The following is a 12581-nucleotide window of genomic DNA, read 5'->3' as shown; positions in this document are numbered from 1 at the left end:
AACAAGAAACCTTGCTATAGTAAGAAAATTAGAGGAGTTCTATGTAACATCTAATACTTAAAATGTGACCTATATATATGAAGTCTCTCTTCTATACCTTTGTTGGGGCAGGATTATGTTCACAGAGAAGCAACTATGAGCAGCAAAGATTGGACTTCTGTTAAGATGGCTGTTCTTATAATTGGAGCTACCTTAGTTTCCCTTCACATCAGTCAGCTAGTAAATATGAGGACCTTCTGGAAGCAAGGCCCTGTTCTAAACACTGAAGCTGCAGCAGTGGAAAAAGTGATGTTCAGGCACAGCAGTGAAGGTAATTTGAGATAGAAAACTGCCGGAGGGCAATTTGTTAGAGATGTCATAGAAGATACTTATGTAGTAATATGTAGAAACCTTTAAGACCCTTCTAACTCTAGGTTTTTATGATTCTCTAATAATCTGATAAACTAAATTAGACTCAAAGTATTCTTCAGATCCTTCTATCTCTACTTGATATTTTTAAGCCATATTGAGATACAATTTATGTACCATACAGTTAATCCATTTATGTTGTACAATTCAGTAGTTTTTGGTATGTTTAAGTGCAGCTATGACAATTTTGGAACATTTTCATCACCTCAAAAGAAACCTCTTGTCCTTTAGTTATTAACCCCCATCCCTGTCTCCAAATTCTCAGTTCTGTTTCATCAATTTATATGTCTGTCCTTGTGCCGGTATCAAAATCTTGATGACGTTTGCTTTTTAATCTTTTAATTTCATGAAGTGTGAGACCTAGTTTATTCTTCTTTGTAGGATTATTTGGGCTATTCTGGATCTCTTGCAATTATATAAGCTTTTTAGAATTTTAGGATTAGCTTGTCGATTTTCTCAAGGGCAGCTGGAATTTCAAGAGATTGTGTTAAATCTGTAATTTAGTTTAGGGAGTGTTGTTGCTCCATGAGTCATGTGATGTTTTCTCCTTTATTTAGAGCGTCAATTTCTTTCAACAATGTTTTGTAGTTCTAAGAATATAAGTTTTGCCTTTAAATTTATTCTTAAGTATTTTATTCTATTTGATGCTATTATGGACAAAATTACTTTTTTAATTTTGGGGGGATTAGGCTATTGCAAATGTTTAGGAATATCACTGAGTTTTCTATAAGCAACCTTGATGGCCTTATTAGTTCCAGTTACTTTTAGTGGGTTCATTAGGATTTTCTGTATGTATAAGATCCCATTGTCTGTGAATAGAGATAGTTTCACTTCTTTATTTAAATCTGGATGTTTTTTTATTCTTTTTCTTACCTAATTACCCTGGCAAGAACCTCCTGTACAATGTTGAATAGAAGTTACAAGAACAGACATCTTGTCTTCTTTCTGATCTTAGGGAAATGCATCCAGTCTTTCCTGCATTAAGTATTAGCTGTGTCATGGGTGCCCTTTATTGGATTAGGAAGTTCCCTTCTACTTCTAATTTGTTGATTATTTTTATCATGCAGAGGTGTTAAATTTTATCAGATACTTTCTATGTATTTATTGAGGTCATTATGTAATTCTTGCTTTTATTCTGTTAATGTAATGGATTATATTAATTGATGTTTGGCAATTAAACTAACCTTTCATCCCTAGGATAAATCCCACTTGGTCATGGTGTATAACTTTTTATATGTTGCTAGATTCAGTTTGCTAGTATTTTCTTGAGTTTTTTGCATTCATATTCATAATAGACTGGTCTGTAGTTTTCTACAGTTGTCTTTGTCTGGTTTTGATACCAAGATAATATGGGCCTCATAAAATGAGTTAGGAAGTATTCCTTCTTCTTCTATAAATCATCTAGTTCTGGGCTTTTCTTTGTGAATAGTTTCTGATTACTGATTCAGTCTCTTTACTTGTTATAGGTCTATATAGATGATTTATTTCTTGAGTCATTTTCAGTAATTTGTATCTTTAATTGAGTTTGTCCATTTTATCCTCGTTATCTAATTTTTTGAAATACAATTAGTCATAGTATTTTTATAATCTTTTTAATTTCTGTAAGATTGGTAGCAATGTCCTTTTTTTGACTTCTGATTCTAGTAATTTTGATCTGTTCTTTTTTTTCTTTGTCAGACAAGCTAAGGTTTGTATTGCTGATCAGGTTTTAAAAGCTTCTTTTCAAAGAACCAGCTTTTGGATTCATTGATTTTCTCTATTGTTTTTCTAGTCTCTTTTATTAATTTATGTTTTAATCTTTACTGTTTCCTTTTACTTACTTTAGGTTTAGTTTGTTCTTTTTTTTAATGTCCTAATTTTGAAGTTTAGAATATTGATTTGAGATGTTTGCTCTTCCTTAACACAGACATTTACACTGTAATTGACCTCTAAATACTGTTTTAGCTGTGCCCCATAAGTTTGGGAATGTTGTATCTTTATTTCTCTCAAAGTATTTTCTAATTTCCTTTTTTATTTTTTCCCTTTTATTTATTATTCAAGAGTATGTTGCTTAATTTCCACATACATATTTGTTTCCCAGATTTTTCTTGTTATTGATTTCTGGTTTTAGTCTAATGTGATTAGAGAACATAATGTAATATTTTTATCCTTTTAATTTATTTATGGTTGTTTTTGGTCTAGCACATGGTCTGTCCTGGAAAACATTCCATGTGTACTTGAGAAGAATCTATATTCTGTTGTTGGGTGGAATGTTCAATAAATGTCTTTATGTCTAGTGATTTAAAGTGTTGTTCAAGTCTTCCATTTACTTCCTCATCTCATGTCTAGTTCTATCTGTTATTGAAAGTGGGGCATTAACTTATTATTGAATTATCTTCTTTATTTTTGTTTTTATTTCTTATATGTTGATGTTCTGTTGGTAGGCACATGTATGTTTACAATTGTTATATCATCTTAATGAATCGGCCCTTTTATCATTCAATTTTTTAGTCTCTAGTAACATTTTTTTTGTTTCAAAGTCTACTTTGTCTCATAAGTATAGCCCCTCTAGCTATTTTTGGTTTCCCTTTTCATAATATACACTTTTCTATCCTTTTACTTTATTTTTTATTATTTTTTTTATTCTTGTTCAAATAGAGTTGTCTCCATTTTCACACTACCACTTTCCCTCATCCCACCTTCCATACTTCCCCTCTGTCTTTGTTCATGGGTCTTTTATACATGTTCCTTGACAACCCTATCCCTTCTTTCCCCATTATCTCCCTCTCCTCTCCCCTCTGGTTACTTTTAGTTTGTTCTTTATTTCAACGTCTCTGGTTGTATTTTCCTTTCTTGTTTTGCTGATTAAATATATATATATATATATATATATATATATATATATATATATATATATATATATATAGTCATAGTATTATGTAGTAGTATATATATATATATCGGTTAAGTCCATTTTATCTAGGGCATCGTTCAGTTCACAATATCATTGTTTATATTTTATTTGGAAGATCTATCCATTGTTGACGTGGGGTATTAAAATCTCATAGTATAAATGTATTGCTATCTGTATTTTTCTTGAAGTCCTCCAAGACGTTTCTTACATATTTGGGTGATCCTATGTGGGTGCATATAAGTTTAGAATATTTATGTCTTCTTGATGGATTCTTCCCTTGAGTATTATGAAGTGTCCTTCTGTGTCTTTTTTTATGCACTTTGTTTTGAGGTATGTTTTATCTAATATAAGTATTGCTACCCTGGCTTTTTTTTCCTGTCCATTTGCTTGGCATGTTTTTTTCGAGCCCTTCATTTTCAGTCTGTGTAGGTCTTTTGTTCTGAGATGGGTCTCCGGTAGGCAGCATATGTGTGGGTCATGTTTTCTTATCCATTTAGGTACTGTGTGTCTTTTGATTGGAGCATTTAATCCATTTACATTTAAGGTTATTATTGATAAGTTCTTATTCATTGTCATTTTACTCCCTTCATACCTGTGTTCCTCTCTCTCTCACTCTTTTTCTTCCTCTTAAAGCAGTCCCTTCAGCATATCTTGCAATGCTGGTTTGGTGGAGGTGTGTTATTTTAGCCTTCTTTTGTCTGGGGAACTTCTTATTTTGCCTTCCATTTTAATTGAGAGCCTTGCTGGGTAGAGTAGTCTTGGTTGCAGGCCTTTGCTTTTCATTTCTTAGAATATTTCTGGCCAGTCCCTTCTGGCTTATAATGTTTCTGTTGAGAAGTCAGCTGTTAGCCTTATCGGGGCTCCTTTATATGTTATTTCCTTTTTCCCCCTTGCTGCCCTTCACATTCTTTCTTTGTCTTTAAATTTTGCCATTGTAATTATGATGTGTCTTGCAGTGGGCCACTTTGTGTTCCTCTTAACTGGGGCCTTCTCTGCTTCCTGGACTTGTGTGGCTTTTTCTGTATTCAGATTAGGGAAGTTTTCCATCATTTCTTTTTCAAATGAGTTTTCTATACCTTGCTCCTCTTCTTCTCTTTCTGGTATCCCTATTATACAGATATTATTGTTTCATGTTGTCCTGTTGTTCCCTTAACCCCTCTTTGATCTTTCTGAGTCTTTTTTCCTTTTCTTGCTCTTCTTGAAGTTTTTTTTTCTACCTTGTCCTCCAGCTCGCTGATTCGGTCCTCTGCTTCATCTTGCTTGCTTTTGATTCCTTTTACTGTGTTTTTCAGTTCAAAAATTGTATTCTTCATTTCCTCTTGGCCCTTGTTGATTGTTTCTGTGTCCTTTTTTAGGCTGATAGAGTTTGCAGTAAGTTTTTCATAGTTTCCCTATAGTTTTTGGTAATTCTCAGTGAGCTCATTGAGCTTCCTTATAACCATTGTTTTGAACTAAATATCTGATAGTTGACTTGTCCCTATTTCATTTAGCACTCTTTCTAAGGATTCCTCCTTTCCTTTAGATTGGGAATTCTTTCTTTGCCCATTACTTGTGAGATTCTTCTTGTTTGTGCCTGCTTCTTAAATTGATCTGTTTTGACTCCCAGTGTTTGTGGTAGGAACTTCTATGGTAGAAGACCTGTGAGATTCAGTGGTGCAGTCTCCTTAAATCACCTGAACTAGATGCTCTTGGGATGCCCTTTATGCCGTTTATGTTGGTTCTCTGGATATAATTGGGTTTTGATTGTTGTAGGGTCTTTCTTTTGTGGGTCCTTCCTTCCAGCTGGGTAACTGAGGGTCACTCTGCCCAGCATGTCTTGTGTGCTATTGTACAGGTGCAGATAGGTCGTGCTGAGGCTGATTCTTCTGCCTGTCTGAGGTTGTAAGGCTTCTCTCTTGCTGTTGCTCACTTGTTTGTCTGGGTGGTTTCTCCTCAATTGAATTGTAATTCCAGATTGGCCCTGGGAGATTAGTGTGACTTCTATTTACTTCTCCACCATCTTCTTCCCTCCCTCTATCATTTTAATTTTAATCTGTGTTTTTGAATCCAAATTTTATATCCTGTAGACAGCATATAGTTGGATAATGTTTCTTTTTAATTTTTTAAAAAACTTTTATTAATATCTATTTTATATGAATTTACACCCAGGCCATAAGTTTTTGTTTCTTCAATTTCTTTTGGGATATCATAAAAATATGGAATACATTACAAATTTGTGTGTTATCCTTGAATATGAGTCATGCTGATCTTCTCTGTATTATTCTAATTTTAGTATATGTGCTGCCTAAGCAAGCACAGATCATGTTTTAGTAATTTAATCAGACAACCTTTTGATTGGTTGGATTGTTTCATTCATTCACATTTAATGTGAATTTATTATATTGTTATAGTTGGGTTTATGTTTGCTTTTGTTTTCTGTGTCTCAGTTCATTTTTGCTTCTCTATTCTCTGTTTTGCATTGAATATTAATTTCATTAATTATTTTCCCCTATATTTGAGGGGTTTTTTAATTGTCTTTTTTTAAATGATTGCTCCAGTGTTTGCCTATCTTAATTTATCAGAATCAGTTTCAGGTTTACACTAGCTTAATTCCAATAATGTATAGAAACATATCTCCTATGTAGTACTATTCTCATTTCCCCATTTTTGTGGTATTATTGTTAGACGTATGTTACAAACCTAATAATGCATTGTTAGAATTAGAATGCATTGTAATAATGCATTGTTATACTCTACCATTTCCTATTTCCTTAGTTCATAACAGCTTCACTCCCACCTACCTCCTTTGTGCTATTATTAGCAAATATATTATACATATATTTCTACCTTATACACTCAACAATACATTGTGTACATATTTATTTTATATATAATTGCTGTTTCTATCAGTCAGGAGAAGAAAGGGGAAAACTTTGCATAATTATTGTCTTTTATAATTACATAGTGGCCTTTACCAGTGCTCTTTGTGGGTGTGAATTTGAATTACCATCTGAGACCACTTACTTTCTCAGTAATTTCCTGTAGTATTGTTACAGAACACAACAAGGGGGGCCTGGGACGATATACTATTATTGAAAGAAGGCCCCGAGTCCGTTATGTCCGCCGCCAGAGGAAAGACATCTCTGAATGCCAGAGATTCGTGAAAAGGAAAGGAAATGTTTATTTAATGCTATTCAAACTTAAAGTAGTGACCTAATGTCTTTATCAAAAATCCCAAAGTCCCTTAAAACACCCACAAACAGACACAGCCCTTCCTTCCTTCCCCCTTTGCCCAGTCCAGAGTACCGTATCTCAGGAAAGAAAATAGAAGTCTATGGCTCAGGCAGTCCTCTGGTTCTTCCCAGTTAGTCTTCCATCTCGACTGGGAGACCTCCCTGGGTCCCCGGCACCCTCGGCTGAGTCGCCGGGGGTGCCGGCTCTGCTAAAACCAGGTGGTGGTTCCCCCTTCTGAAGCTGCAGGGGTCCCCACTCTGGCACAGGCACGTGGTCCTCTCTCCCAGGGCCACGGGAGTCTCCACTCTGTCAAGGCCGCGTGGTTCTCCTTCTCAGGGCTGTGGGAAGGGGAGAGTCCCCACTCTGCCAAAGCCGCATGGTTCTCCCTCTCTCAGGGATGCAGGAGTCTTCACTCTGCTAAAGCTGTGTGGCTCTCTCTACAATGGCCGTGATCCTCTCTGCACCTCCACAGCCACATGGTTCTCTCCCTCTCAGGGCTGCGCATGGTTCACCTCCTCAGGGCTGCGCATGGCTCTCCTTCTCAGGGCTGTGCATGGCTCTCCTTCCTAAAGGAGCATGGTTCTCCCCTCAATGACTGAGGTCCTCCCTATTCTACTAAAGCCGCATGGTTCTCTCTCTCTCAGGGCTGCATGGCTCTCCTTCTCAGGGCTGCGCATGGTCCTCCCCTCCTAATGGCTGCCAAGTCTGGGTTTTAAATCCCCACGGCCAATCTTCCTCTGCAGCCTCATTTCCGACTCCTCCCACACTCGGCTTCACATGCCAGAATTCATATCCTTCCAGCTTTACTGGGCTGCCATCATGAGTCTGGGCAGGTGTGGCCCCATGTCCTGGAGCCAGTCTTCTCCGAGCTCCCACGCAGGCGCAGGCGCTGTAGCTTGGGGGATCTGCCCCCCTCACGTCTTGGTGGGGAAGTTACTTCCATTCCCCTGGCTCATAGATGATCACAGCTATTTAACATATCCATGCAACCAGCCAAAGGCTATAGATATGTTAAATGACCACGCCAGAGGGTAGCTGCAAGGCTGTTGCTATGCAAAACAGCTCTCAATGGCCTTGCTCCATTTGTCCCTTCCCCCAACCCACACCCTGCGGGGAGGGGGGGAGGCGGGTGGAGACATCTTAAAATCTCCTGGACACCTTAAGTTCTGGACCCCATTTCAAATGCCTATTTGGTGTCCCCCCTCTTGGCTGCACCCTGTAACAGTATTTCTTCTGAAGTGGGTCTACTAACAACAAATCCTTTCAGTTTTTGTTTATCTTGGTTAGTATTTGTTTCACCTTTATTTCTGAATGACAGCTATGCTGATACAGAATTCTTGGTTGACAGTTTTTTCTTTGAGGAGTTTGAACGTGTTATCCCAATGTTTCATGGCTTTCATTGTTTCTGCTAAGTTAGTTGTTAACCTCATTGGGGTTCCTTTATAAGTAATACATTTTTTTTCTCTTTCTACTGTCAAAAGATAAACTGAGACATATTAAAAAAATTTAAGCCCTGGCAGGTGTGGCCCAGATGGTTGGAGTGTCACCCCATAACTGAAAGGTTACAGGTTAGATTCGCAGTCAGACCACATTCTTAGACTGTGGTTCAATCTCTGGTCCACGCATGGGTGCATGCAACCCATTTTTTGATACATATGATTCCCGGTGTGGATGCCAGTCCTAGTTCTGGGTGTCAGTCCCTGGCCTGGGTATATACAGAAGGCAGATGATTGAGGTTTCTCTCCCTTCCTCCTCCTTTCTCTCTCTAAAAAGTTTTTTAAAGGAAGCAATGAAAAAAAAATGTTCTTCAGTGAAGATAAAAAAATTAAGAGTTTATATGAACAAAAATCTATTCAAATTCAGCAGTACCAAATCAGAAATGGTTAGGAGCACTCCACTGACAGGAGCTAGGGGAAAGCCTTTTATAAAGAAGAAACAGAGCAAAGCAAGGAAATCATTTGATAGGCTGTAGCATTTGCATTTGCATTGTTTGGAAAAGCTTAGTTGCTTATTGTAATTAGTGTTTCTCAGGATTTGATTTCTTAATATTGAGGGATTTGTAGGCTTAGATTTTGGTTTTATATACTACTAAGGCATTAAAGTCACATCATTCTAATGGCCTCCTTATTTAATTTAATACTACTTCCAGATTTTCTCCTACCAACATTAGTAATTTTTTAAAAATAGTTTTACTCTGATGTGTCTGTTTTGGGGTCCCTTTTTAGTCATCCTATTTGGAGTTCACTGAGCTTCTTGGATATGTGGGTTATTGTTTTTCAGTAAACTTGAAAGTTTTTGAAAAACCATTATGTATTTATTTTTTCCTTCTTCTTTCCTCTCCTTTTGCTAGTCCCATTACACATATATTGACAGAGGTAATGATGTTTCATACATTTCTCTGAGGCTCTTTTTCTTTATTCTTCTTTCTCTCTGATCTTTGGCTTGCATAATCTCAATCACTGTGTCTTCAAGTTTATTAAGTTTTTCTTATGCAAGTTCAGATCCATTCTTGAGCCCCTCTAGTGATTTTCTTCCCATTATTTTATGTTTAATAGCCACTTTGAAATCTTTTTCCATAAGTTTAACACCTGGTCACTCTCACAGATAATTGCTTTTTTCAAGATGTGTATGTAGGTCATACTGTCATACTTTCCTGTTTCTTTGTAATATTTGTTGGGCACTGGCTGGATTATTTTCGTGAAGCCTATACTCTGCATTGTCATCCCCCACAGTGTCAAGCCTCTTGCACGGCTCCTCAGGGAGGCACAGCTTTAGGTCTGCCCACAGTCACCCTGGGATGACAGTGGTACTGGTCAGACTCTCTTTCTCTTATTTCTTGGTCACATCCAACTGCTAAACTCCATTAATTCCTGACCAATTGCTTGGTTGTTTTCAGCAATGCCATGGGACATAAATTTCTCTACAAACTCATAATAGCAGACTGTAGCTTCTTTGATGGAATAGTTTCTGAGGTGTTTGATATTTGTTCTTACTCCAGGAAGGCTCCTATTCTACTCTCTTATTCCCTGGTTCTCCCCTATGAACTGGTTAACAGTCTAAACTATATCTTAAGTAGATTCATGAATCTCCTTCCAATTGCCTTTTATCAAAACCTCTACCATTCTTGAACTGTCTATGAGAGTGCCCTTCACACTGTTTGAAATGAAGTCAGTTCCTTTGGGAAGAGATTAGGAACTATTGGCTTTATGGTCTGTTTATTCCACAGGCAAAATCTCTGTGCCAGGGCTCTGGAGTTGGGGATGGAAACTATGGCAAGCTACTCCTGAGCAGAACCCCCACTGTAGTAGCTAAGTGTGCGATAGAAGGGTCTTCTTGGCGTACTTCTCATATGGAATCACCATGCCTTATGGACTGGGAGAAGGGTTCTTGAGCTCCCAGTATTCTAGGGGAATTACACCTAAGGTAGAGCCTTATTTCCACTTGTCTGAGACTTAGCTGTAGCATCAGGTAGCTGGGGGCTGGAAGAGAAATATGGAGGTTTTGCCCCTCTCAGAAATAAAGCCCTCTCTCCTGGAGCTGGATAGAAAAGGAACTCTGTGTTCTTGGCTGCTTCAGTCCAGGTTGGAGCCTCTTCCTAGCTGAGCTGGGCAGGGGGAAGGAAAGAACCATTCTGGTTCAAATACCACAGATTCCTGTTGTTTTTTTTTTACTAAATTTTCATAGGTTTTCTTTAATAGATGTTTCTTTTTTATTTTTGCTTTTAAGACCATTTCCAGGGGCTTCAGATAGTTGGGGCTTTTTAATAGTTTTCACTAATTTCTGGGGAACAGAACAGTGGAACTCCTCATGCTAGAAGTCAAACTCCTATCTGCCTCTACATGATCGTAACATCTTTCTTTTTAGAAAGGTGGGTAGCCTTTAAGAACCCTTACAATCAGCATATGGCAGTACTTTATTTCTTTCTTACAGATTTGGAATGTAGATATTGATTAAGTTTCAGTGAGAGTTAGGGAATCTCCCTAAGTAAGACCAAAGGATTTAAAGGGAACATGTATCTTCTTAATCCTCAGGTTGGTATACTAATTATGAAATGTACTGAAGCAATAAATTATACCTAACTTTGAAATAATGTTAATTGTAGAATGTTTACTTATTTTCTCTTGTGCCGGTATTTCTTACATAGATATTTTGTAGACATTTATTTTTAAAGCACCGTCTCCTAACACACTTGTTTTACCTGTTTTCTCTATCTCTAGAGTGGTTTTACTACTATGAAGCTGGTACTTGATGGAAGAAAATAACTTTTTCTTATCATCATCAAAAACATGTGTTTTGAATCCCTTTTGTGTACTCAGAGCTGTGTTGATAATACAGAAAAATCTAAGACATGATTGTTCAAGATATTTATTATCTAATGGGTAGATGTGTATTTTAAAATAGGAATTACAAGGCATGATTTCAATTCTTTCAAGAAGGAAAAGGATCTGGGATGTGATCACAGGTTTGAAGAAAGAAAAAAGGTTTACCATAATCACATACTTAATAAATTCTGATAACAAAATGAGAAGCTGTATGGTGTAGTGATTAAGAAGTGTGCAGGTTCTTACTAAACTTTTTTGTGATTCAGTTTCTTTATATAATGACAAAAGAATTGAGTCAACTATAAGGGATGGTTGGGAGAACCAAATGAAATACTATTTTAGAAAAATGGTTGGTCATTATCTTCATCATCATGGTCTTGATCATAAGTTTGCTGATCCCAGTGATTTTCAGACAGTATGAATTTGTAGTGTCTTCAAATGATAAGGAGGTCAACACATCTCTAATATTAGTGTTTCAATAAACTTTTTAAAATTGAAATATAAGTTCATAAAAGTACAACTCAATGAATTGTTACTAAGTGACCCTGCTTATGTAGGCAGTACTCAGATTAAAAAATGAAACCATATGCCCAGACCAGCGTGACTCAGTTGGTTGGGTGTCATTCTGTGAAGTGAAGAATTGCCAGATAGATTCTCGGTCAGGGCACATGCCTGGGTTGAGGGCCCAGTCCCAGATGGGGCATGTGCAAGACGCAGCTGATGGATGTTTGTCTCACACATTGATATTTCTCTCCCTCTCTTTCTCCCTTTCTTCCCCTCTCTCTAGAAAAATTAAATCTTCTAAAAAAAAGAAACTATACAAAAACTTTGCTCATGTACTTTTCTAGTCACTCCCCATTCCCCAAAGTTGACAACTATCCTGACTTCTATCACCATAGATTAGTTTTGCTTATCTGTTTTTTTCTGTTGTGTTGTCTCTCTTTCTTACTGGCTTCTGGTAAGAACATATAGGATGATGCAGAAGTAGGTTTGCATTTGTTTGTATGAAAAATAATGCAATAATTAATAAGTAATAATACAAGAATAAGCTATGTTCTGTGTACTCACAACTGTAGACCACTTTTGCCCCCAACCTGTATGTTCTAGTATTCTAGATATGAGTTCTTTGTACTGTAAATATCTTTTTTCTGTAGCTTACTTTTGCGTATGCTTAACAGTGTCCATTCATGAATGGAAATTCTTTAATTTTAATATAACCCAGTTTGTCAAACTTTCTCTTTATAGTTACTGCTTTTTTTGTTTAGGAAATTTGTGCCTTTCTCAAGTTCATAAAAAGCTCATAAAGATCATTTTTGGAAACTTTATTTTACATAATTATATCTGTAATAAACTGGAACTGATTTTTGTATATGGTGAGAGGTAAGACTAAAGCTTCAGTTACTTACATACAGATATCCAAGTGATCCAGCATTATTTATTGAAAAGGGCATTGATTCCCCAGTGATCCACAGTGTTGTAACCCTGTTACTAATGAAGTGACCAGGTATTTATGGAAATACTTTTTCTTTTCTCTTTCTTCATTGATTAATTTTTTAAATTAATTTTTTGTTTTGGGGTTGGGGATGAAGAGAAATACGATCAGTTGCCTCAACCAGGGACCAGGCTTGCACCCAGACATATGCCCTGACTAGGAACCAAACCAGCAACCCTTTGCTTTGAGGGACAACACCCAGCTAACTGAGCCACACCAGTCAGGGCCTTGTTGTGCCAGTGCCACACTTTTT

General features: G+C 37.0%; 1 protein-coding gene and 1 non-coding gene across 3 annotated transcripts in view; one reads left to right on the top strand and one right to left on the bottom strand.

The window, feature by feature from the left end:
• DNAJC15 (DnaJ heat shock protein family (Hsp40) member C15) overlaps window positions 1–12581 on the top strand; it is an 80405-nt gene that overhangs the window by 63778 nt on the left and 4046 nt on the right. The window lies entirely within an intron of this gene.
• LOC123818984 lies at window positions 5491–5597 on the bottom strand. The gene has a single exon (XR_006785748.1). It is a non-coding gene; the product is annotated as a U6 spliceosomal RNA (small nuclear RNA).

The sequence above is a fragment of the Phyllostomus hastatus genome, unplaced genomic scaffold (assembly GCF_019186645.2).
Source record: "Phyllostomus hastatus isolate PE091 unplaced genomic scaffold, TTU_PhHast_1.1 phas_contig_29, whole genome shotgun sequence".
Classification (NCBI taxonomy): Eukaryota; Metazoa; Chordata; class Mammalia; order Chiroptera; family Phyllostomidae; genus Phyllostomus; species Phyllostomus hastatus.
The sequence above is the reverse complement of the archived record's forward strand: the minus strand, read 5'-3'. Positions and strand labels throughout refer to the sequence as shown.